This window comes from Mirounga angustirostris, unplaced genomic scaffold (genome assembly GCF_029215605.1).
Source record: "Mirounga angustirostris isolate CCGP_5_RB_7025 unplaced genomic scaffold, mMirAng1.0.hap1 SCAF_9, whole genome shotgun sequence".
Classification (NCBI taxonomy): Eukaryota; Metazoa; Chordata; class Mammalia; order Carnivora; family Phocidae; genus Mirounga; species Mirounga angustirostris.
Genome location: NW_026991717.1, coordinates 80,641,691 through 80,668,547, shown reverse-complemented (window position 1 = coordinate 80,668,547; position 26,857 = coordinate 80,641,691). Strand labels below are relative to the sequence as shown.

The following is a 26,857-nucleotide window of genomic DNA, read 5'->3' as shown; positions in this document are numbered from 1 at the left end:
CTTGATGGTTCCTTAAAGTCTGAAAGTACCAAGTGAGGGGCAATAGAAAGCTGTGGGACCCTGGAGGCAAACAGTAGGCAGCATAAATCCAACTCTGATCAAGGCCATTGTGTGCTCAACATTTTGGAGATGGAGCTGGAAAGAAACAAAGGAAAAAAAAAGGCACAGTTCCTCTTTGTTCTATAATCTATCTTTTGATCCTTTAATATGTAGATAATAAGCATCTATTCTTGCATGGAGAAGGAACATGAGTCAGTTTGGTCAGAGATAACTGTACCTCTCTAAGACAGTGTGTTTCACTCACAGAGTTGCTAAGAGAGTTGTATTTTCACACCTGTAGACATCACAAGGATTCAACTGAATCTTACTGAGAATAATTGATTACACTGCCCTACCTCAGGAGTAATTACATCTGTTTGAGTTTCTGTCACTTTATTTTCAGGAATCTCTGCTGAACAATCGCATACCTATTTGTTTTGTTTTGTTTTGTTTTGTTTAATGATTCTAATATTGACATTTTGTGTAAACCTGATTGTGAAAAATCCATTTGAGAAGTGTGGCTTGGTATGGTACTGAGCATAACCTGGAGAATGAAGTTAGTTAACAGAACAAAAAGTTACATTTCCTAATCTAAAGTAATAAATTCAAAGAAACAAGCTAAATCTCTCATATTTTTCCCTTGTGAAGAACACTTCATGTGGGATATGACCTATTTTGAAAAATTCCATAGAAGGACAACAGTTAGATAGTTGGCTGGGTGACTTCCTTTCACCCCTCCCGTCAGGTTCTCTCCCCTCTCCACTCTGAGACCTGCCCCGGGAGGCACAACCCATAGACCATATCCATGGCCTCTTGGGCCTCTTGGCTTCCCACTGGGTTCTGCCAATGGGGAGCTCATAGGAGATGGGCCCTCTGAGAGTTGTTCGTGGTAATCAGAATCTCTGCCTCAGGACTGCTTCGGGTTGACTTAATGCTTAACCTAAGGTCACTTGCCTCAAGGCAGCCTTCTCTATATTACTGCCACACCTCTTCCCTTTACCTGAACCCAGGGTGAGGGTGGTTGTACTGCTTCTAGCCCTGGGTTATTGTGGAACCCCTGGGGTTCCCTCCCCAGCTACCACCCCACCCTCATCTTGGTAAAGTTCCTTATAAGTTGATTTTCAACAGATTATCTTCATTTGGGTATGCCATCTCTTTCCTGCTAGGATCCTGACTGGATAATGTTATACTGCTCAATATGGAGGGGTAGAAACATTCCAGTCTTTTTTTTTTTTTTTAAGATTTTATTTATTTATTTGAGAGAGAGAGCAGGAGGAGGAGGGGAAGAGCAGAGTAAGAGGGGAAAAGCAGACTCCCCACTGAGCAGGGAGCCCGATACGGGACTTGATCCCAGGACCCTGAGATCATGACCTGAGCTGAAGGCAGAAGCCCAACCGACTGAGCCAACCAGGTGCCCAAAACATTCCAGTCTTTTATGGCCAGTCTGCTTTCCAGAGAGTTAGGTAATATGCAGATACTATTCAAAATATTCAACATACTGCCCCAGCAGGGTCCTGGAGACCTTGCTGAACCAGGCATTATCCCTTAAGTTGCTAGATTATAGAAAGGCCTACAGAGTACCCAAGGAGGAGCTGAGGCAGCCAGAGCCAATAGCACTTGGGAGTGTCAGGATAGAGGCTATCGACCAACCAGCGGAACGGGTTAGTGTTTTAACAGCTGGTGCATTCCAGTTAAATGTTAGCCCAGGTAATATGCCTATATTTTCAACTTTAGGTTAGCAAATTTCAACCACAAAGTTCATTTTTATGTTTATTTAACAGACTCTGAAGGGAGAAATGCAGACAAAAAATGAACAGAGAACAGATGTTGCCTTGTACGTATAATGAATGAGCAACAAATTTTGCATTCCCCCACCCTAAGTGAACCAAGAAAAGAACCAATTTTAAGCCTCTGGCAGAATGGGCAGCAAATCGACAAGCTCAACATATGAACCAAATTTCAAAGGTTGCCCAGTGCTACCAGGGATTTTTAGAACTGTAACATTTGCATCAAAGATTGCATCTGTGCTAACCATTTTGCATCTCTTATGACAGTCCTTTTAATCCTGGACTGTGGGGTACCTGGGTGGCTCAGTCGTTAAGCGTCTGCCTTTGGCTCAAGTCATGATCCTGGGGTCCTGGGATCAAGCCCCGCATCGGGCTCCCTGCTCCGCTGGAAGCCTGCTTCTCACTCTCCCACTCCCCCTGCTTGTGTTCCTGCTCTCACTATGTCTCTCTCTGTCAAATAAATAAATAAAATCTTAAAAAAAAAAAAAAAAATCCTGGACTGTGGTTTCTGAATTTGTTTGAGCCTATAAAATAAAGCAGGGTTTGATCCTTGGCCACATACAAGAAGTTTCTTGATTCTTTTTAGAGCTGATCCTGTGTAATATAATAGGTTATTCCTCCTCTGAAACATACTTATATCACATATTTTTATATTTCCTTCTGCTGCTTCTATGGTGACACCATTTACATATCTCCAGTGATTAGTCATGAAAATGGACCATATGTTGTAACACATACTATCTGGGTTTTCAATCCTGTTAGTTTAAGCTGTGGACAATTACATAAATTCCTTTCTTATTTACTGTGTTGCAAATGCTGAATAACTAAGCTATCTCGCTAATGTAGCATCAGGTTAAAGAAAATGAGACACCTAATGATTTTGCCAGAATTTAAAAGGGAATCTTTAGCTACAGATCAATGGTTGGATCTGAAAGAATACCCATCTCAGGAGATAGCATTTCAAATACCATTATTTTTCCTTTGCCCCATTAACAACTGGCAGTAACAGCAGAGAACATAACAGAATTAGGGAGAAATCCATGACATGGAATGTGTGCATACATGTATAAGAGGCCAAAAGATATAGGGCAGATTAAGCTACAGAAGAAAATATTCTGGTGATCATTAACTGTACAGTGCTGGAGGCTAGCCCTGTATTTAGCATGCATGTTGGTATAACTGATATCTATTACAAAATGCATAAATTATACTTCTGTTTAGTCTTCAGTACACAAGGCTAAGTGATCAAGGAAAGTATCCTATCTAGATACAAAGAAAGGTTCTCTGAAGTTTATTGGTTGAGTTTGTGTCCTTATGTGATAGGAGGTTTATAAAATCAAACACTTCTCCTTATTAAAGAAAAATACTATGCCATAAGCCTTCAATCAAACAACCATCTCAGGAAAAAGAAAGATAAAAAGAAATACAATTAAGTTATTGTGCTAACCATTCTTCTCTGAAGATATTAGTCGGGGCTTCAGGAATTAACTAGAGTAATATTAATACAACAGAATTATTAAACTACATCTAGTATTTTTACATCTGATAAACGATTCCCAGTAAAGATAGGTTATTTGGTTCAGTTAAGTGAGCAAACAAATTCTTTCACTGTTTCTAAGTAGCGTAGACTGTGTCAGGATTCCCTGTGAACCAAGGCAGTTCTGGGGTCATTGTTTGTCTTGCCTGCCAACGTGTTCCACGACCCACCCCACAAAAGATCCCAAGGTGTGGAAACAATAAGTAATCTTCTTGGTTTCTAGTGGAAAGTTAGTTGATCCGGGAATAAAATGTACCATTATCCAATCTCCAATATCCAAGTAAGAAAACCCAATCAAATGGCAGTGAAACTAGAACCTAAAAGAGGAGGCCGTAAAGCCTTCATATCTAAAGCTGCTGACTGACTACCCACAGAGATGACTGCAGAATCCCCCACAATCCAAGACCTCAGTCCAGTGAATTTACTTTACTACTAAGAAGCAGAAGCTATACATTTGCCTCTAAATGTGCTGCTGTAGCAAATCTGTGACCAGAAAACACCAGCAACATCACTTCAGTGACAGCGTCAGCTCCCCCATCTGACACCCCTTCAGTTCCCGGGCACCTTTCTAGAATGGCCTTAGTCAGAAACAGACAGCAACCATTTCGATCATGTAAAAGTAGCAAACCAATTTACTTTCAACTAAAAAGAAAAATACTGTTGATACGGCAGTCTCGGAAATCCAGATACTGAGCCATCTGGAATCTCAGTGGGGACTTGTTCATTACAAAAGATCATGGAGGCACAGAAGACAAAGGGACCTGCAAGGTTTTCTAGTGGGAGGGCCAGCCCCACAATGAGATCACTTATGTGCCATTCGTGGCAGATAATTCTGCTGTCAGAGAGGTTTTACAAGGAAGTCCACAACTGCTGAGGTCAAATTAACAGTTGTTCAAGTGGATCAAAAACTTCATCTCTGTAACACTTCCTTTGATTCGGACTTTTTGTCTTTCTGAGGAAGCAGAGGAAGTCCAACTCTCTTCCCCCTTACAGCTCTGCATGAAGTTGATGACTACAATGATGTCTTCGTTAAGCCTTAGCTCCTCATCCAGATGGACAAATGCTATTGACTGCCTCCACTGGGCTAAACATAAGGGATTAAAACATGAGCCAGATGCAGTACCACACATGTATATAATTAAACTTAATTTATTAGGATGACTGCTATACCCACACTATAAAGTACCTTAGAAACCGCCTTCTAAAGAATTTTTTTTTCTTTTCCCCACAGCCATGTAAGCTTTTTGTCAACACAGTCTTATATGAAACACAATACTTGAATCAGACTGAGCAGGGTAGCTCTGCCTGAAGTGAAATGAGGGATCAGAGCCTCATCTGCGTGGCCTCCCTCTCTGCCCTTCAGAGGCTCTAGAAACAGCCCCGTGAAGGCTCTGGGCCCTGGGCAACACAGCATAAACACCATTGCTCTAGAACTGCAGAGAAGCTTTCTTGAAAAGGAGACTGCACAGAGAGAGGAAGACTCTGAATGCTGTGCTAAGGAATTTGTACTTTTCCTAAATGAAAAAGCCATTGGAAGCTTTTAGGCTTTTAGCTTTTAGGGGAGTGATATGAGATTAATGCTTTAGAAAGTTATGTGGTGGTGATATGGAGTTTATACCACAGGATGGAAAAAGGGATAGAAATTAATAATGAGGTGGTTGTACTAGATGGTGAGATGATGAGAGCTCTTTGGAAGGGTATTTTGAAGATAGAATTAATAGAAGCTGCCCGTTGGTGGATTAAAGGAGAATTCCAAGGTCATGCTAAAATTTCTTGTTTATTCATTCAATTGACATTTACTGAAAAACTACTATGTGCGAGGCGCACTTCAAGATGAGAGATGAACAAAAATAGGTTTGTCTTCAAGAAGGTGACAGGCTGTTCAGATAAGACAGAGATATAATTAAGCAATTAAGGAGAACATGAATGGAAGGTATTACAGCAAACTGTGCACATGATGGCACGAGAGCACAGAGTGAAAGGCAGATACGTGTACTGGGCTCCCTCTGCTCTAGTCCACCCTCCTTCTAGCCTGTCTCTCTGCACACTAGGGACGGGAAAACTAAAGACTACATTTCCCCGTTTCTTTGCAGCTCAATTTCCCCACATGTACTTACCTTCTGGAAAGACTTAGAATGTGGGTGTAAGTACCCCAAGAAGGAGGCCACCTGTTACGGCTGCTACTCTTCATACTGATAGGCAGCTGTGGCAGGTTTTGATTTTTCACTGGCAGTGGTAACAATGTCTAGTTCCCAGCTTCCTGGGTACCATGCTGACCTGGATCACAGCGGAGGCAGCTAAGAACTGTGGTGGCACCTTCCTTATCATCTGGTGTTCTGATCATGACAGACGCACTGATCTCTCGGTGGGCCACTTGTGCAGAGTTAGTCTGGGAGTCCCGCCTGGAAACTCAACCAAGAGCTTGTTCCTCTAATCCTTCTAGTAATTTTATGAGCACCTGTTCCTCCCCACAATGCCTTTTTTTTTTAAGCTAGCTGACTAGATCATTAGCTACACTGAATTCCTAATTATATCAAAGAGATACTTAACATATGCTAGAGGTAGTCAGAGAAGGCTTCCAGGAGAAGATAAAGCTTGGATGAATCTTAAAGGGTGAGTGTAATTCGGTCTAATAGAGAACCAGGAAAAGACGTTCCAGGCAAAGCCAGGAAGGTAGGGAGAGAAAGATGTGCTCAGGAATTGCATAGCATTGACAAAGGGGAATGCTAGGAGGTGAAGACAGAGGGGCAGGGAGAGGTGCATTCATGAGAGCCTTGTATCAGGCTAAGCAATTTGAGTTTTATCTATGGGAATTATTGGAAATTGTAAACAACAAAATAATATAAGCAGGTTTGTATGCTAAAAAGACCTATCTGTAGAATTGTGAAGTGTAGATTGGCACACTAGACAGTAAAGTGAGGAGACTGCATCAGGAGGGAATTGTAATAATTCTGGCAAGAAATATTGAATATCGAGAGATTAGCTGAGAGACAGACAGTAGGAGTAGAGTGGTGCAGACAGATTTTAGAAGCAGGAAGTAGAATCTCTGAGATTTCATGACCATCTAAATATCAGGGTAATGTGAGCAAAAATGTGTTGTTGAGGGTGACACTCCATTTTCTGGCTTTGGCAATAGGTGGATAATGGTGCTGTTTAAAAAGATATGGAATAATGGGGAGTGCCTGGGTGGCTCAGTCAGTTAAGTATCTGATTCTTGATTTTGGCTCAGGTCATGATCCAGGGTTGTGAGATTGAGCCCCACGTCAGGCTGGGTGCTGGGCGTGGAGCCTGCTTAAGATTCTCTCTCTCCCTCTCCCTCTGCCCCTCCTTCCTACCCCCACTCAAGCATGTGTGCTAAATAAATAAATAAATAAATAAATAAATAAATAAATAAATAATAAAAGGTATGGAATAAGGAAAGGGGAGTGTGTTTGGTGGGGAAGATGAAGAGTTCAAGTTTGGACATGATAAATTTTAATGAGCCTGAGGCACAACTAAGTAAAATTGTAAGTAGGCCTTGGAATAGATGAGTTTGTAGATCAGAATTCAGTTTGAGAGTCCTGCCACATAAGCAGACACTGAAGACTTGGGTAGCCTGCAGTAGAGTACATAGCGTGAAAAGGAGGCAGAGCTGCTGACAGAGTCCTGGAGACAACCACCATTTAGAAGATAAGCATGGGAAAGAGAGGAGAAGATTGTGCTACAGAGATCAGAGAACGGAAAGAAAATGGTGTCTTGAGAGGCCCTGGGGGAGATCTGAAGGAGGAAGAAGTGGTCCAGTGCCAGGGGTCCCAGGGTGGACAGCACAAGTGCACAAGTACACACACATATGGGGACACACACACACACATTGGTATTTGCAAGGCCTAAGCAAAAGCACTTTAATGGGAGAGTTGAACAATACATCTGGCAGAAGGGTAAAAAGAAGCACTAGAGCAAGGGAGAATAAACATATCAAAGGATTTTTTTTCAAGAAACTTTAATGTTAAAAAAAAAGGATACAGTAGTGGCTAGGAGAAGACACAAATAGGGAAGCTTTATGCACTTTTTTAGATTGGGATGACTTATAAGAACACACAATTATTGAGAGCCTGCTGTATGCCAGGACTGTTCTAAAGTGTTTCACATGTATTAATTCATACAACCAGCCTATGAGATAGACACCAGTGTCCTCCCTATTTTACAGAAGAGGAAACTGAGCAAGAGCGGGGTTAAGTAACTTGTCCAGGGACATGCAGTCAGGAAAAAGCAGCACCAGGTCCACACCTGAGGATTCTGGGGACAGGGCTACATGCATAACCCACTGCATTTTACTGCCCCCGCATCAAGAGGATGAACAGAAGCAGCAGAGAGGGGAAGGTTAAATATGCAGAGAGTGTGGCATTCCCAAGGAGCCCAGACAAGATGGAGAGCCCTTGGGTGGGAGACAAGGGTAAGGATGAGCATCAGTGAAGAGGAGTCACAGCTGCAGGGTCTACAAGCAGATGTTTGCACCAGACCTCCGTCTTTTTCTGTCCAGTAGGAGGTAAGAACATGTACTCAGTGTGCGAGAGAACATGGTAAGGAGGGCTCTCGGTATGAGCAGGGAGGAGCCGAGGCAGCTGCTGGGCAGAGGAGAGATGGTGGTGTTAAGGCACACCGGAAGGACGGGCTGACTGCCCTGGGACCAGGCTTGTTCTGGCTTCATTTTGCCTGCTGTGTGACTTCCTGAGCAGAACTCCTTTTGGAGCAACAGAAACTGGGAGTTTTTGAGAGTGAGGGAAAGGTAAAGGAAATTAATGACTTTAGAAAGAAAAAAATATCAATTTATTGAACAAACATTAAATAGTCATTACTATGTGCCAGGCACTGTTCTAAACATTTCTAAATATTAACTCATGTAAGAATTATCATTAATAGTAATCGTTTCCATTTGTTGTTCTGTTTATGAGCTAAACGCTTTCTTAAGTCTCATGCAATCCTCACAACCTCCCTATTCTCATTTTATAGTCAAAGAAAGTGGGTTCAGACAGATTAGTTCACCCAAGGCGTGGTTTAGGAAGTGGTGTAGCCAGGGTTTGAACCTGTCTGTATCTCCAGGGTCTCTGTTTCCCACCACTATACTACATCTTCTTTGTACAGAATGAGAAAATGAATCAGGTATTTAGGCTGGATACAGGACATAAAGCCAAAGGGGCATTAATTGTTTGGCTGAAAATGGAGGCATGTAGGGTGGACATCTCACTGAGTTTCAAGGACAAATAGAAGGAGAATAAATTGAAAGGGCAGAAGTTTAGGGTATTCTAGAGTTTGTGATTACAGGTAGAGCAAGAGCCAGAGGTCTAAACTGAGGGTGCTGGGCTAAGGTCTCCCTGGATGAATGCACAGTCTGGAAGTGAGAGCAAGGAGGCATAAGTATAAGCCAGGTACCAGGAGGCTCAGGGGAGGAAGGGTTTTTACAAGAGGATGAAGAACCAGTGGGTTGAAAGGGACTGTGTGGTGCTAGGGACGTACCAGCCAATCTGTCCTCCTGCCCCTTTCATATCCCCACCCGTCCCTTCCACATATAATAACGTTAAGTGATGAATTCAACACTACTTAGATGAGCTCAACTATGCAGAAGGTGCCACACAGACACAAAATTGTCCTGTACCAGCCTTAGAAAGAGTGAGAATTTGATATAACCTGATCAAGGGTATGTATGTGTTTAATAAACGTTTATTGCACTCCTATTCCATGCCAATAAATTCTATAAAAATTTTAAAAATTCTGCATTTGACAGAAAATAAACAAGTGAAACAAGGTAGATGGTTTTAAGTATAATGGAGAAAAGTACAAGATGATTAAAGGGTATAGGGAGCAAAGGAGTAGGGAGGGGGTGCATATTGCCTTTTATATATGTCAACTGGGGAAGGCCTCATTGAAAGGTGACAATTACACAGCCTTGCAGATATCTAAGAGAAGAAATGCTTATGCAAAGGATCGAGCTGGCAACATACTTGATGTGTTCAGTGAACACTGAGGAGGCTAGTGTGGCCGCAGCAGAATGAGTGAAGAGGGGAATAGTAGGAGAGGAGGTCAGGGTAGGAGCAGAGCATGTGGGTCCTTAGAAAACACTGGAGATTTTTTTTAAGCAGAGGATTAACAAGATCTGACTCATATTTTCAAAGGCTCACTCTCACTACTGTATGTCAAACAGTTTGTGTGTGGTAGGGATTAGGGAGCAAAAATACCATTTAACAGGCTATTGAAATTAGCCAGGTGAGAGACAACAGAAGGTTGGACCAGGGAGCTAACAATGAAAGTGGTGAGAAGTACTTGGACTCCACACATATGCTAGAAGTAGAGATGGCAGAATTTGTTGTTGGATTGTGTGACTGGCAGCCTCCACCTTGGCCCCCAATGATTCCTACCTCGCCTTAAGTGTGGGCTGGACCTAGTGACTCACCTCTAATGAAAAGAATGTGGCAACGTGATGGTATGTCAATTGTAAGATTAGGTTATAAAATGTGACTCATGTCTAGCTGCCCGCCCCCCCTTCTCTCTCTCTCGCTAACTCTGGGGAAAGCCAGATGGCACACTGTAATCTTTACTTCGAGAGTTCCATGTGGCATGGAACTATTGTCTCCAGCTAACAGCTAACAAGGACCTGAGGACTACCAATAGCCACATGAGTGAGCTTGAAAGTGGTCCTCCATAGTCAAGCCTTGAGATGACTGTAGCCCTGGCTGACACCTTGACTGTAGCCTTGTAAGAGACTGCAGCTGGGGACAGCTAAACCATGCCCAAATCCCCAACCTACAGAAAATGAAGTATGATAATTTGTTGCACAGCAATAGAGAACTAATATAGGTTGGATATGGGATATAAGAGGAGTATAGTTGATGATGACTCCAAGGGTTTTGGCCTGTGCAACTGGTGTCTGGAGTTGCCATTTACTGAAGGAGGAGCAGGTTGAGAGGGAAGGGAGGAAGCAGGCATTGTTCTGTATGGGTAATATTTAAGATGCCTATTCAATGGAGATCATGAATATAGTTTTTTTTTTTTTTTTAAGATTTATTTATTTAATTGCCAGAGAGAGACACAACAAGAGAGGAAACACAAGCAGGGGGAGTGGGAGAGGGAGAAGCAGGCTTCCTGCTGAGCAGGGAGCCCAATGTGGGGCTCGATCCCAGGACCCTGGGATCATGACCTGAGCCGAAGGCAGATGCTTAATGACTGAGCCACCCAGGCGCCCATGAATATACAGTTTTATATTCAAGGCTGGACTTTAGGGAAGAGATCTGGGCTGTTCCAGCCTTTTGCCTATTTTTTCTATTTCTTTGTCTATCTTTTTCTTACTATTTGTAGGAGTTATTTATATAATACAGATACAGGTCCTTTGTTGGATACATGCAATATAAATATCTTCCACTCTATGGCTTACCTTTTCACTCTCTGAATAGTGTCTTGATTTACAGTCTAAATTTTTAAAAGAGCTTGATTTATCCACATTTCTTTTTATGCTTAGCACATTTTATGTTCTGTTTAAGAAATCTTTTCCTACCCAATGGTCATGAAGATATTTAGAAGTAGAAATCTGAGGACCTTTAGTGTACAGGATAAGATCACCTACAGAGTGACTATAGAAAGAGAATAAATCTTGGACAGCTCAGGGCATGCCAATGCTTAGAAAGCAAAGGGGTGAGGGGAATTGGCAGATGAGACTGAGAAAGAATAGATGGTCAGTAACGTAGCAGAAGACATAGCTGAGACAGAGTGGAGTCCCAGAAATTTCCAGGTGAGGTCATTAACGCTGCCATATACTGCTGGTAAGCGGAAAGCGTGGAGACTCAGGGAAGACCACTGGAGTTGGCAGAGTGGAGGCCACCAGATAAGTACTATTTTAATGAGTGTATGTGTGTATGTTGGGGGAGGGCAGCTCTAAAGTCTGATTGAAGCAGAATGGGAAAAGAAGAAGTGAAGACAAATAGAGACCACTCTTCCAAGGAACTTTGCTACAGAAGAGAAAAGAAAAGTAGGATGGCAGCTGCAAGGAGATGTAGGATCACAGAAGGGATTTTTTTTCCCCATGAAAGGTATTATGGCATATGTAACACTGAAATATGTGACCAGCTAGTGAGAAAGAACCAACTAAGGAAATAATTGAGGAAGAGGACAGAGGTGGCTTTCGTGCTGGAACCATGTCCCTGAGCTGGCAAGAGGAGATGGGGTCTGGTGCACAAATGGAAGGGACGCTCACAGATGCAGCAGGCTGGTCGGTGTGGTTGTGGAAGCCGGTGGAAGACCTTCTCTGACTGCTTTGGTTTTCTCAGTGAAGTTAAGAATCAAGGTCATCAGCCAAATGAGGAACAGGGAGAAGTCTGTGATTGTAAAGGAATATAACAGAATGGGTGAGTCCAGACTGTGAGCCAGGTCACCTGGGTTCACATCCCAGCTCTCCCATCTAACATCTGTGTACCTTGGGCAAGTTACTTAACCTCCCTATTTCCTCAGTTTCCACGTCTATGAAATGTAGATAACGGTATCTACCTCAGAGTTGCTATGATGATTAAATGAATTAACACACGTAAAGCAAAGTTTTACTTGTATTGTAGACAATATTGAGTTTCTGGACGTATTAAGGAATTAGTCAGTCATGGACCATATGAAGTCACCAAAGTGGTGCCACAGGCATATCCCCAAGGCACATGTTAGTTTGTCTGCCGTGTGGGTCAGAAGAAAGAGAGGTTTCAGACAACCTGTTGGGGATGCCCTGTTTCTCAACTCTAGCAGTACATTACAATCTTCTAGGGAGATTAACGAAATTATCCATGCCTGGGCCCCACCTTCAAAGATTCCAATTCGCTGCTCTGGGATGAAGCTTATGCTAGTACTTATGAAAAGCTCTGTCTGTGAACGTAAGGTGTAGCTAGGGCTGGGAAGTGCTAGTCTCTTAGCTATATACATGCTGTGGAGATGGGTGACGGGTAAGTGGAGTTATGTCTGTTAAACATCCTATTCATCTAATAAACTGATTCCCCATCTATAAAGCAACTTTCTAGATTTATTTTGGTTCTCTAAATGGTTTCTCCATCAGAGGACAGTGTGCTGATCAGCCAATCAGAGTGTGTAGTCCAAGTGGCAGTCACCTCATTATAAATGACTAATGTGACTTTGTTGTCATATGCAGTGGTGTGACTCTCTCAGGGCACAGACAACACTGGTTCTGGGCTTAGAAACAGAAGGCACTGGCCGTGGACCAAGGGAAGTCACCAAGGAGAGGCCATCTTCTCAGGCTCATCTGTGGGCACAGCTTCTCAGATCTTTCCCTGAAGACACTTCCAACTGAAAAAAGGGAGCAGCCAGATTTGCATACCACATTTCAGAAGCGTGGTGAGAGGGAAAGCAGAGAAGGCTGGTTCAGCTCTCATACCTATGATTTTGGCAGAAGCACTGGACATAATTTCTCACAGCCTACAGACATGGTTCCATCGCTTGTATCAGAACACCCTGCTAAATTATAACAATTACGAAATGCAGATAAAAATTATAGCTACCTCCTACGGCTGCTGGAGGAAGGGTCTGAAAACTATACTCTAGTAGGCTTTCTGGGAAAATATTATGCATGACAAAGCACAGGAATCTAGAGAGTTGCACTGAATTTTACTTTCCATGAAGAAAATATATGAACAAGTCAAATAGTAAGGTAGACCTTACAATCTACTGCCTCCTTCTCCACCCCCCAGGGACACTACCCTAAACTCTTAATATTTTTATTTTTATTATTTTGGAGGTTATCTCCGCTGGATAATTTATTGGATAAAATTAAGAAATATTTCTATTTCTTAACTTATCAAACAAAGTAGTTTTTATTGACTCCCTGATATGAAAGAGGATTTTGTTTATACTAACCTATTCCTCTCTCCTCAATGCTTTAATTTCTTTTTTTAGTTTTTCTATTAATGACCACTGTAACATTAAATAATATTCAAACCTCTATTTCTTTTTACATAAAAACTGACATCCTGCCTTGACTCCCCACTCCTCCTCCTCCTTTCCTTGTATCAGGTATATTTTGACTTTTACCCTAATAGATTCTTCAACAGACAGAACTTCAATACAACGTGTATCGGCTGCCCTCTGCCCCCACTGCCATTTTTGGTCCCACCGCTCATACCTGCCTCATGGTTATTCTGTACCTCCGTTCCAGTTCCCTCTTAATTATGTTTGTTCTGCTTTTTCTTTTTTTTTTTTTAATTTATTTATTTGAGAGAGAGAGAGCATGAGAGAGATCATGAGCAGAAGGGAGGGGTAGAGGGAGAAGCAGACTCCCTGCTGAGCAGGGAGCCCAATGAGGGGCTCGATCCCAGGACCCCAGGATCATGACCCGAGCCGAAGGCAGACGCTTAACCAACTGAGCCACCCAGGTGCCCCTGTTCTGCTTTTTCTTATTTGAAGACTATTCTTGAGAGAATATGCATTAAGCAATTTTTCTTTCCTTTGCCATCAGTTTATAACATGCTATTCTTCTTGTACTACTCTTTTAAGATCTACCTTATTGCCACTGAAAGCATTTCTTCATAGACCTCAGTTCATTCTATCTGTAATTCCTGGATGTTTATCCTGCTCATAGGTATTTAGTCTCGGCCATACTTCAACTTCTCCTTTCATTTTGAATCTAACTTTTAAAAACCAAAGTAAAACCTCCTTTTCAAAAGTAAGTAAAAATAAAAGATTGAGTATCTCATTTCTAAAGACAACAACTCTGCTGCTCTATAAGCCAGCGCTTAAGGGAGTCAGCTTTGAAACTTTCAGTCCTCTGTGGTGTGAATGTGTCTAGCTCCGTGGTTACCATGTCAGCTTTGGAATGGGGCTGACTGTATTCAAATCCTGCCCTGTCACTTACTTGGTGTGTGATCTCCAGTAAGTTACCCCACAGGGCAGAAGCTAGTGAACCATTCTCCAAATCCTTCCCTCTTTCCTCCTGGAGATATGACTAGGCTCTATCTCTTAGCCTCCTTTGCTGTTAAGAGTAACCGTGAGACTGAGTTCTGGCCACGGGAACGTGGGTGGAAATTCTGGCCCACAAAAACCACGGAGTCCTCCATTATCTCAAATTACCCTGGCTGCTGGCCTGGTATGAATGTCCAGGGCAACCTTGGAAGCCATGTGTGGAAGACAGCAGGGCCTCCCTCCGTGCCTGGAGTAGACACTCCACCCCACCCTCCACCGGTGCTGCCAATGGAATTTTACATGATTAAGAAATAACCTTTGGGTGATTAAGGAATCAGCTTCCCTTTTGTTAATCCAATGAGATTTCAGGTTTATGTTACAGCGGTTTGCTTTACCCTAATCAATATACTTAACTTCTTAATTTCTCTAAACTCCACTTGCCTCTTCAGGATAATTCTAGCACCTACCTTCCATAGTGTTGTTAAGAGGATTAGAAGAGAAGCAATGAATACAAAGTACCCTAATGCACAGTGCCTGGCAAAAACTAAGTACACAAGAAAGATTCATTACTATTATTCTGTGAAGCCTGTTGTTAATTACTGCTGTTATGTTTGATGTAATAGAAGGCTCTCGCACACATTAAAATGCCCATTCCCTGCTACCTGAAATTCCACCATTCCTTTCTGTAAATCAAAGTCCTCTCTTTTAAAGAGTAACTTTCCCACCTTTAATTATAAAATAAACATGTTTATATGTTTAATGCAAAAATAGTGTAAATAATACAGAACTTCTAAAGAACAAACTATTGATCATCTATAATCCTATCATCCAGAGATAATCACTGCTAGCATTTTAGCATATGTATTCCCAATTCTTTATCTATTAATACAGATATGCATACATGTAATACACATACATATTTATAATCCAAACAGGGATAATACTAAACACATAGCTGCTTTTTCCACCTAATATTTTATCTGGAACAGTCCCCTATGTGTTCAAATATACTTGAAAAGATGATGTTTGATGGGTGCTTATGGGTGTATAAAAAGTTATTTAACTATTGTATGGATAGATCACACTTTATTTAACCATTCCTTTCATGTAGCATATTTTTGTTGCTTCTATCAGAATAATCTATGTGAAATATATCTCCTTGTATATAAAATCTTTGCCTATGATTATTTGCCATTTCTGCTTTTATTTTCTTTATTTGGACCTTTAGAAATAATATTTGACCCTCAAAATGATAGAATAACTGATACTTATTTCATCGTGATTTGTTTTATCTTTCCTATTTTTTTTTTTCTTGTGGTTCTGGAAAAGCCCACAGATCTTTCCCTGAAGGTCTCATAGGAATACATTTATCAGATTGCTTTATTTGCAGAAAGGAAAGATTAGGCTGTATCTAAATTGTGAAAGTTCGAGGTAAAAGGAGTTCTGAGAGGGGGAAAAGAGACAGGAAGTGGAAGATTCAAGATAAAATCTCTGCCTTTCTTACAATTTACATGTGAAGGGACGTCTCCTCTTCTCCTGTTGTCCCAACTATCACCAGTGGATGAGCTACTATATTTCCTCCTTTTATACTCAGCCAGATGCAAAAAGAACATGAAGCATTAACAAGCAAGGATCTTGCTTAATTGGGTTTTTGCTGAGCATATAGATAACATTAACATAAGAGTAAACAATAGCATCAATGAAACATAATCCTTGCAGGACCTCCTGTTTATTGAATGGCTTGGGCCAGTGTCTGCAGATAAATTAATAATGATTCCAGCTTCCTCTGTCTCTGGCAGCTAAATCAATGCCCACTCTTCAGATCGAGGAGATGCAATATTTCTCCACTACGTGTATCTTGATAAAATGGTTGAAAATACATAGGAATACAGTTTGCATCCTTCTTGGAAGGTCTCTATATAAAATATGTAATTTTATATTCCCACAGCTGGAGTGAACCACGTGAGTCCGCTCAACTGGTTTGGCACGTGCAGCAGAGTTGTTACCTAAGGTAAATGCTCTCCTATCTCATTTGCATTTACTTCCAAATTGTTATCTATCCTCTTGGGTGAAGGTCTAGTCACAGATATTTACTGAAATGACTATGTAGCTCTGCTTTCCCCTCAGGCTTCTATCAAAGTGTAACATTAAAATGATGGACACACATCTGCCTTTCTAACTGTCTTCACACAAAGAATGGTCATTCGCAAAAACATTCTCTTCAAATAAAAAGGGCAACAGTATGAGGTACAATCAGGGTCCCAGCAGGAAACAGATGGCACAATCACATTAGAATAATTCATGGAGCATTTAATGAAAGGACTATTTATAAAGGTGTGGGCAGGGTGTAGGGAAACCACAAGTGATAGAACAAAAACTCCAAGTCTACTAAACAGTGGGGCAGTGAGCAGCCCTAGGCCTGGGAGGCCAGTTACGGAACCCAGAAAGGATAGAATCATGTGGAAATGTCTGTGTTGACTTACTTTTGATAGAAGGAGGCAGCCAGCCCTGTGTGACCCTGTGGGGAAAGAGTCCAAGAAATAAACACCTGGACCTCACTCTCCTCGACCTCTTGATTTCCCGCTGGGATTTACTTTGGTAGAGCCCAACCCGAAGTCCGACTGTGGAATAGCCCATACAAGTCAGTCTTCCAGAGTAGTGAGTAGGGAGAGAAGAGGGAAGGTGAAGAATGTACATGGAGACACATGGAAGATAGCTGGCAAAGGGGGAAAGACCAAGAGTTTGGCTTGCATGTGCCACTATGAGACACCTATTAGACATCAAGATGAGGTGTCAGGTAGGCAGCTGCATCTGTGACTGGTTCAGGCCGAGGCCTGACCTGGAAATACACACTTGGGACCCAGCACATAGCTGCTTTTTATAATATCTTTTTTTTTTTAAGATTTTATTTATTTGACAGAGAGCACAAGCAGGGGGAGCAGCAGGCAGAGGGAGAGGGAGAAGCAGGCTTCCCACTGAGCAGGGAGCCCGATGCGGGGCTCGATCCCAGGACCCTGGGATCATGACCTGAGCCAAAGGCAGACGCTTAACAACTGAGCCACCCAGGAGCCCCAGGTGTGTTTTAAAGCGGTAAGACTAATGGTGGTCATAAAGGGGTATGGGGAAACACAAGGACCATGGGCAGAGATCTAAGCCTCTTCAAGCGAAGAGGGTAGACAGAAAGGAAAGCTCAAGAGTGATAGAAACTGGAGGGCAGGTGAGCAAAGAAGGAGCATGGAGGGCAAGGAGGGACCAAGTGCCAGAGTCACAGGCAGCCCATGGGTCGACTTGGAGGAAACATGAGCCCTGGCTGGCATCACTGGGGACCTCTCTGTGTTGCAGTGGGGCCTGCAGGGCCAGAGCCTGAACATGTGGGAGAGAATGGGAGCGGGAGGGTGGAGATTGTGAGTGTGAGCAACTCTTGTGAGGAGTTTCGGCTGCAAAGAGGGGAAAGAAATGGGAGAGAGCACTCACAGGGAACGTAGAGGCAAGAGAAGGTCGATTTTTTTTTTTTTAATTTTATTATGTTATGTTAGTCACCATACAATACATCATTAGTTTTTGATGTAGTGATCCACGATCCATTGTTTTCGTATAACACCCCGTGCTCCATGCAGTACGTGCCCTCCTTAATACCCATCACCGGGCTAACCAATCCCCCCTCCCCCCTCCCCTCTAAAACCCTGTTTGTTTCTCAGGTCCATAGTCTCTCATGGTTCATCTCTCCCTCCAATTCCCCCCGCCCATTTTTCCCTTCCTTCTCATAGTGTCCTCCATGTTATTCCTTATGTTCCACAAATAAGTGAAACCATATGATAATTGACTTTCTCTGCTTGACTTATTTCACTTAGCATAATCTCCTCCAGTCCCATCCATGTTGAGGTAAAAGTTGGGTATTCATCCTTTCTGATGGCTGAGTAATATTCCATTGTATATATGGACCACATCTTCTTTATCCATTCATCTGTTGAAGGGCATCTCTGCCCTTTGCACAGTTTGGCTATTGCGGACATTGCTGCTATGAACATTGGGGTGCCTATGGCCCTTCTTTTCACTACATCTGTGTCTTTGGGGTAAATACCCAGGAGTGCAATTGCTGGGTCATAGGGTAGCTCTATTTTTAAATTTTTGAGGCACCTCCACACTGTTTTCCAAAGTGGCTGTACCAACTTGCATTCCCACCAACAGTGTAAGAAGGTTGGTTCCCCTTTCTCCACAACCTCTCCAACATTTGTTGTTTCTTTCCCTGTCCATTTTGGCCATTCTAACTGGTGTAAGGTGGTATCTCAGTGTGGTTTTGATTTGGATTGCCCTGATGGCTAATGATGATGAACATTTTTTCATGTGTCTGTTAGCCATTTGTATGTCTTCTTCAGAGAAGTGTCTGTTCATCTCTTCTGCCCACTTTTTGACTTGATTATTTGTTTTTTGGGTGTTGAGTTTGAGAAGTTCTTTATAGATTTTGGATACCAGCCCTTTATCTGTAGTGTCATTTGCAAATATCTTCTCCCATTCTGTGGGCTGCCTCTTTGTTTTGTTGACTGTTTCCTTTGCTGTGCAGAAGCTTTTTATCTTGATGAAGTCCCAAAAGTTCATTTTTGCTTTTGTTTCAGTAGCTTTTGGAGATGTATCTTGAAAGAAGTTGCTGTGGCCGATGTCAAAGAGGTTACTGCCTATGTTCTCCTCTAGGATTTTGATGGATTCCTGCCTCACATTGAGGTCTTTCATCCACTTTGAGTTTATCTTTGTGAATGGTGTTAGAGAATGGTCGAGTTTCATTCTTCTGCATGTGGCTGTCCAATTTTCCCAGCACCATTTATTGAAGAGACTGTCTTTTTTCCATTGCATGTTTTTTCCTGCTTTGTCAAAGATTATTTGACCATAGAGTTGAGGGTCCATATCTGGGTTCTCTATTCTGTTCCATTGATCTGTATGTCTGTTTTTGTGCCAGTACCATGCTGTCTTGGTGATCATGGCTTTGTAATATAGCTTGAAATCGGGCAACGTGATGCCCCCAGCTTTGTTTTTCTTTTTCAACATCTCCTTGGTGATTCGGGGTCTTTTCTGATTCCATACAAATTTTAGGATTGCTTGTTCCAGCACTTTGAAAAATGTCATTGGAATTTTGATCGGGATGGCATTGAAGGTATAGATTGCTCTGGGTAGCATAGACATTTGAACAATGTTTATTCTTCTGATCCATGAGCATGGAATATTTTTCCATCTTTTTGTGTCTTTTTCAATTTCTTTCCTGAGTGTTTTGTAGTTCCTAGAGTATAGATCCTTTACCTCTTTGGTTAGGTTTATTCCGAGGTATCTTATGGTTTTTGGTGCTATTGTAAATGGAATCGTTTCTTTAATTTCTCTTTCTACAGTTGTATTGTTAGTGTATAAGAAAGCAACTGATTTCTGTGCATTGATTTTTGTATCCTGCCACATTACTGAATTGCTGGATGAGTTCTAGTAATTTGTGGGTGGAGTCTTTTGGGTTTTCCACATAAAGTATCATGTCGTCTGCGAAAAGAGAGTTTGACTTCTTTGCCAATTTGAATACCTTTTATTTCTGTTTGTTGTCTGATTGCTGTTGCTAGGACTTCTAGCACTATGTTGAACAACAGTGGTGAGAGTGGGCACCCTTGACGTGTTCCTGATCTTAAGGGAAAGGCTCTCAGCTTTTCTCCATTGAGGATGATATTCGCTGTGGGTTTTTCATAGATGGATTTTATGAGCTTCAGGAATGTTCCTTCTATCCCTATACTCTGGAGAGTTTTAATCAGGAAAGGATGTTGTATTTTGTCAAATGCTATTTTTGCATCAATTGAGAGGACCATATGGTTCTTCTCCCTCCTCTTATTAACGTGTTCTATCACATCGATTGATTTGCGAATGTTGAACCACCCTTGCATCCTGGAGATAAATCCCACTTGGTCGTGGTGGATGATCTTTTTAATGTATTGTTGGATCCTATTAGCTAGGATTTTGTTGAGGATTTTGGAATCCATATTTATCAGGCATATCGGTCTGAAATTCTCCTTTTTGATGGGGTCTTTGCCTGGTTTGGGGATTAAGGTAATGCTGGCCTCATAGAATGAGTTTGGAAGTTTTCCTTCTGTTTCTATTTTTTGAAAACAGCTTCAGTAGAATAGGTATTATTTCTTCTTTGAATGTTTGGTAGAATTCCCCAGGGAATCCATCAGGCCCTGGACTCTTATTTTTTGGGAGGTTTTTGATCACTGCTTCAATCTCGTTACTGGTTATTGGCCTATTCAGGTTGTCAATTTCTTCCTGTTTCAGTCTTGGCAGCTTATCAGTTTCCAGGAAGGCCTCCATTTCATCCAGATTGCTCAGTTTATTGGCATATAGTTGTTGATAATAATTTCTAATAATTGTTTCTATTTCCTTGGTGTTAGTCGTGATCTCTCCCCTTTCATTCATAATTTTATTAATTTGGGTCCTTTCTCTCTTCTTTTGGATAAGTCTGGCCAGTGGTTTATCAATCTTATTAATTCTTTCAAAGAACCAACTTCTAGTTTCATTGATCTGATCTACTGTGTTTCTGGTTTCTAATTCATTGATTTCTGCTCTAATTTTAATTATTTCTCTTCTAATGAGTGGCTTAGGCATCATTTGTTGCTTTTTCTCTAGTTCTTTAAGGTGTACAGTTAGTCGGTGAATTCGGGATTTTTCTATTTTTTTGAGTGAGGCTTGGATGGCTATGTATTTCCCCCTTAGGACCGCCTTTGCAGTATCCCATAGGTTTTGGACCGATGTGCTACCCCAGCTTTCTTTTGAGGTCCACTGGCATGGAAGATGGATCTCCATCCCTTCACTTTCAGTCTGGATGTATCTTTAGGTTCAAAATGAGTTTCTTGTAGACAGCATATGGATGGGTCCTGTCTTTTTATCCAATCTGCAACCCTGTGCCATTTTATGGGAGCATTTAGGCCATTCACGTTGAGAGTGATTATTGAAAGATATGAATTAATTGTCATCATGTTGCCTGTGAAGACATTGTTTTTATAGATTGTCCCTGTAAATTTCTGTTGTAGATCACTCTTGGGGTCTTTCTCCTTTTATAGAACCCCCCTTAATATTTCTTGCAGGGCCGGCTTAGTGGTCACATATTCTTTCAACTTTTGCCGGTCGTGGAAGCTCTGCATCTCTCCATCCATTCTAAATGAAAGCCTTGCCAGATAAAGTATTCTTGGCTGCATGTTCTTCTCATTTAGTACCCTGAATATGTCTTGCCAGGCCTTTCTGGCTTGCCAGGTCTCTGTGGATAGGTCTGACGTTATTCTGATGTTCCTCCCTCTGTACGTAAGGACTCTCTTCCCCCTAACTGCCCTTAAGATGGTTTCCTTGGTTCTAAGATTTGCAAGTTTTACTATTACATGCCGGGGTGTTGGCCTGTTTTCCTTGATCTTAGGAGGGGTCCTCTCTGCCTCTAGGACTTGAATGTTTGTTTCATTCCCCAGATTAGGGAAGTTCTCAGCTATGATTTGCTCAAATACATCTTCTAGTCCTCTCTCTTTCTCCACTCCCTCCGGGATTCCAATTATTCTGACATTGGAACGCCTCATGGTGTCACTTATTTCTCTGATTCTATTTTCATGGATTCTGAGTTGTTTTTCCCTGGCCTCCTCTTTTCCCTTTTTATCTATTATATTGTCTTCCAGGTCGCTTATTCTCTCTTCTGTCTCAGTTACCCTAGCTGTTAGATTATCTAGATTGGATTGGATCTCATTGATAGCATTTTTAAGTTCTGCCAATCACCTTTTATTTCTGCCCTTAGATACTCTATGTTGCCATTAATTGATTTCTCCATTCTAGCCATTGTCTTCACAATTGCTAGCCTGAATTCCATCTCTGACATCTTGGTTATATCTGCATCCATTTGTAAATCTGCAGCATAAGTCATAATCTCTGAGTCTTTTCTATTTTGGGGGCTCCTCCTCCTAGTCATTCTGTTGATGGGTGTTTGAGGGAATGTATAGAGTCCAAATTATTGACCAGAACCCAAGCAAGATGCACCTGTTTTCTTGGGACCTTAGGGTTGCTGGCCTCTTGTTTTCCCAGCCTGTCTTCTGAGGGAGGGGCCTGCCACGCTGTTACCAAGGCAACCCTGTTTGGGCGGAGTTGCCCTGCGCCCCTGTGGTGGGGGATGGGCTCAGTGGGAATCAGTCTTTGGGGCTTTTGTTCTCTGGCGCCTTTCCCTGGCGACTTTCCGTGTCTCTTCCGCGAGTCAGAGCAGAAGAGACCGTTTCCAACTCTCTGCCTCAGAGCAGAGAGACCGCAGTCTGTTCTTCAGTGAGCTCTCCAGGCCACAGCGTCTCCGTTTCTGTCCATGCTGCTATAAACTGCAGCGTCCTGGGTTGTGCGCCCCTCCGCAGCGCCCCCAGTCCTGCCTCCAGGTCAGGACACGTCTCTGCCCTTTGTGCTTCTAAAACCGCCAGCTGCTCCCCGATCGCGCGCGTGCACGACTCCGCTGTTCCGGGTTTCTGTCCAGGGGGCTGCAGTTCGCGTGTGCGTGACCCCGCGGCTCTGGTTTTCCACCCCGGGGGCTGCCCTAAAGTCCTTTCCCGACGCTACCAGTCTGCGAGTCTGTGCCCCGTCCACAGCGCGCGAGGCTGTCACTCACCGGTGGTGTAGGATCCCCACGTCCAGGCACCCTCCCCCTGCCGTTTATCCTCCAATTTCTGCCTGCCGAATCATGGCTCCCCACTTCATACCTCAAAACCAACTGCCTGCGATATTCTGTTTGTAGAGATCCAGATCTTCTTACATCTCAGGCTGGTTTCATGGGTGCTCAGAGTGGTCTGGTAGATCGAAGGTCGATTATTTTTAAGAAAGGAGAAACAGAGCACCCGGGTGGCTCAGTCAGTACCTCAGGGTCCTGGGATCGGGTCCCACATCGGGCTCCCTGCTCAGCAGGGAGTTTGCTTCTCCTTCTGCCCCGTCCCTGCTTGTGCTCTTTCTCAAATAAGTAAAATCTTAAAAAAATTTAAAAATTAAAAAATTTTTAGGGCGCCTGGGTGGCTCAGTCATTAAGCATCTGCCTTTGGCTCAGGTCATGATCCCAGGGCCCTGGGATCAAGCCCCGCATTGGTCTCTCTGCTCCACGGGAAGCCTACTTCTCCCTCTTCCACTCCCCCTGCTTGTGTTCCCTCTCTCACTCCGTCTCTCTCTGTCAAATAAATAAAATCTTAAAAAAAATTAAATTAAATTAGAATTAAAATTAAAAATTTTTTTAGAAAAGAAAGGAGAAATTACATTAGGTTTTTATGCTGATGGGAATAACCCAGGAGAAAGAGCAAAAATGATGGCAGGGGGCGAGAGGGGCCATGGCCATGGCCACGGGGAGCACACAGGCCCCTCCGTTAGGGAGCAGTTTGCCACTCAGTGCCAGCCACTAGTTGCCACGTCCCTGGCTTCTCAAGAGAAGCCAGACACTGACTTTTTTTTCTTCTTTTTTAAAACATGAAGTCTCCTGATATTTAAATGTTGGCAACTAATTAAAAACATTTTCTTTAACTCTCTGAAGTCCAAACCAAACTCATCTGCAGGCTGCCAGCTGGCGACCTCTCCTATATAGCCAAGTTGTATCCCTTTGGCAGCTACCAGGTGCGGCCTCCTGCTTGAGGGACCTCAGAAGGACAGGGGCAGTTTGAACTCTAATGTCTTTGAACTTGTGAGTGTCCCTCTGGTGGTGCTCGACCGGGGTGGTTAATGATACAGTCATTGTCTCCTTCGTAAAGGGCAGCAGAACTGGGGTTGCCAGAGCTGGCCGCACATCCTATACTTAAGTCCTCAGAGCTAATACTTAGGCTTCACATATGCCCTTTACCTCCTCCCTTCTCCTCCTCACTAAGGAAACATACTATTATCTGCAGGCCAATGCAAATAAAGGTCACCAAGAGACACTTTCCAGCCACACACTGAATGCTGGCCTGGTGGAAGGGCTGATTGTTCGTTGGCTCCCGGCTTATAAAAGAAATGCCACTCAAACGGGGCCTTCTGCCTGGTTGGAAACTCAGAGGGAGCCCTAGCTGTCAGACAGCCCCAAGCAGGACCGTACTTGGATGTCCAAGGAGAGCCAGCACCTGCACAGAAAAACCGCAGAGGCTGCAGAGCCAGAAAAACTGCAGAGCTGACGGACCCTCACTGACCCACGGAGGGCACAGGGACTGCCAGGCAGGGAGGAGGGAGTACCTCCTTCAGTCATATGCTGCCTTCCTCCAGAAGCCACAGTGAGGAGGAAAACCACCAAAACTGGTCTGTATTACAGGGTTAAAATCCTACAGCTCCCCAGTTTTCACCGTGTGAATACAAGCATCAAAAATGTTTCTGAGGTCACACTGCTGATTTCTCCTAGTGGTGCCTGCCTCCACCTGGAAGTGGATTAGTAGCCCCAGAAAATCTGTTACTTGGAGTGATTTCCTCCTATTTAAGAATGAATCACTTAAACTCCACTTGGGACAAAATAGCTTTCATCTCTGAAACATTCTGCTGTCACTGACCTTTCAATTCAGTCTGTGGAGGGCAAGTTGCAAAAATGTTCCAAGAATCCTGTCATACTGTCAAACTCTAAAGCATACCTGTTTTCCTCTCCATCCTGCTAAAACTTGCCCAGGGAGGGCAAAGAGGGGTAAAAGGGCTTGAGTACGCTGAGGAGAAGAGAGAGTTCTCCATCAAAAATTTTTCCATGTTTTTACCAGGGAGACTAAAATAGTTTTCCCTTCTCTAGGTGAGAAGGAAGACTGGGGGAACATTTATCAAGGGTTCCTTGGTAGGGGAAGATTCTGGGAAACTGAGAGTGTGGCAAGCACTGTTTTTCAATCTCTCCAAATTCCCACATTAACATAGAGTAAGACAGAGGCACCTGGTGGCTAAGTTGGTTAAGCACCTGAGTCTTGATTTCGGCTCAGGTCATGATCTCAGGGTCATGGAATTTGAGTTCCATGCTCTGTGGGGAGTCTGCTTATAATTCTCTTTCTCTCTCTCCCCTCCCCTCACCTACCTCTCCCCCACCCCCTCTCAAATAAATAAATAAATAAATATTTTTTAATGAATAAGAGAGCAAAACCAAAAACCTGGACAATACTTATATCAAGACTAGATGACAAGGTATCCCCATGAATCCCAATATAAGTGGGTGGAAACAACCCAACCCTCACAATACCTGCATAGTAGCCTATCTATGTAGGAGGAAGAAGGAAGCAATGGGACTTCTCACTTATGGATCAAGAACAGGAAAACCACACTATAGTCAACAGATATCACTGGAAAATATGGAGGACCAATTGGAGAACAGCAGCTGAAACTGGGCAGTTGAGCTCTTGCCAATAGCAAGTGAACTCAAGTGGCCTGCAGTAAGAGGGACTGAAGGGGACCCTGTGAAATCAGGGCTCCCTTCTAGGATGGGGCTCAGACTGCAGAGAAACTGATGGGAGTGCAATGAAAACCAGGCAGAATAGGGACATGGAGACAAAGGAAAGAGAAAGTTCAGACCAAAGTGGAGGAGGGAAACAGAGTCAAGAAAGCTGAGAAAGAAAGCTGTCATATATTTGAACACAACACTAAAACAAGAGAGGGGGCTCTGTGAAGTAAGAAATGTTTCATCAAACCCCTGCCTCATTCTAAAGTTCAGAAAAACCAATTTCACTAAGAAATGTGCTATAGAAAAGTATCAAAGCATATACCATACAAAGTTATTATAAGGAAAAAGAAAATAAGGAACTGAATAGCATCCCACAGGCAAAGAAAGCATGCCAGAAAGATACATCCACAATACAGAACCAAAACTGTAATCTAATACTTCACAGTGAGTTCAAAGACATTAAGAAAATGATAGAAGACTTGAAAAAAATCAAAATTAGAAAAACTTGGAAATGAGATGACAAATACAAATTAGAAATAAAACTTCATTTCAGGAATGGAGAGTAAACATGAAGGAATGTAAGAGCGAATATACATAACAGATAATACCCTAAGAGAAACTAAATGTGCAAAAGAGAAATCTCTTAATCAAAAAGTAATGAAGAAAGAAATCTTTTAAAAGATTCAAGAGAGGGTCATCTGGGGGGCTCAGTCATTAAGCTTCTGCCTTCAGCTCAGGTCATGATCTCAACCCCTTCATCGGGCTCCCTGATCAGCGGGAAACCTACTTCTTTCCTCTCCCACTCCCCCTGCTTGTGTTCCCTCTCTTGCTGCCTCTTTCTCTGTCAAATAAATAAATAAAATCTTGAAAAAAAAATCAAGAGAAATGAGTAATATTAAAGATAAGCAAAGGAGCTTGAATGTATTGATAAGAGTCCTTGTAGAAGAAAAACCAAAAGGAATAGAACAAATACTAAAAACTATAACTTAAGAAAAACTTTTCTAAAACTACATATATATATAAAACTATATATATGAAACTTTTCTAAAACCATACACATACAATATATATATATTACTGAAAAAAAAAACACACACACTATGAATATCAACCCAGAATGACCACTACCAAGCCATATTGGGAAGGGACAGGAAGGAAAAATTGCTTGGGCATATAGAAAAAGAACAAGTGAATTATAAGGGA

At 42.5% G+C, this 26,857-nt stretch overlaps 1 protein-coding gene across 4 annotated transcripts in view; it reads right to left on the bottom strand.

Moving 5' to 3' along the window:
* Positions 1–26,857, bottom strand: part of NUBPL (NUBP iron-sulfur cluster assembly factor, mitochondrial) — a 283,831-nt gene that overhangs the window by 25,736 nt on the left and 231,238 nt on the right. The window contains exon 14 of one of the 4 annotated variants that reach the window (XM_064570928.1): positions 30–135. The exons of 2 other annotated variants lie outside the window; for them this stretch is intronic. The gene's annotated coding sequence lies outside the window, so the exon portion shown is untranslated. Of the gene's footprint in view, positions 1–29; positions 136–11,584; positions 11,706–26,857 lie in introns of all 4 variants that reach the window. One more of the 4 variants, XM_064570932.1, reaches the window with a different exon arrangement.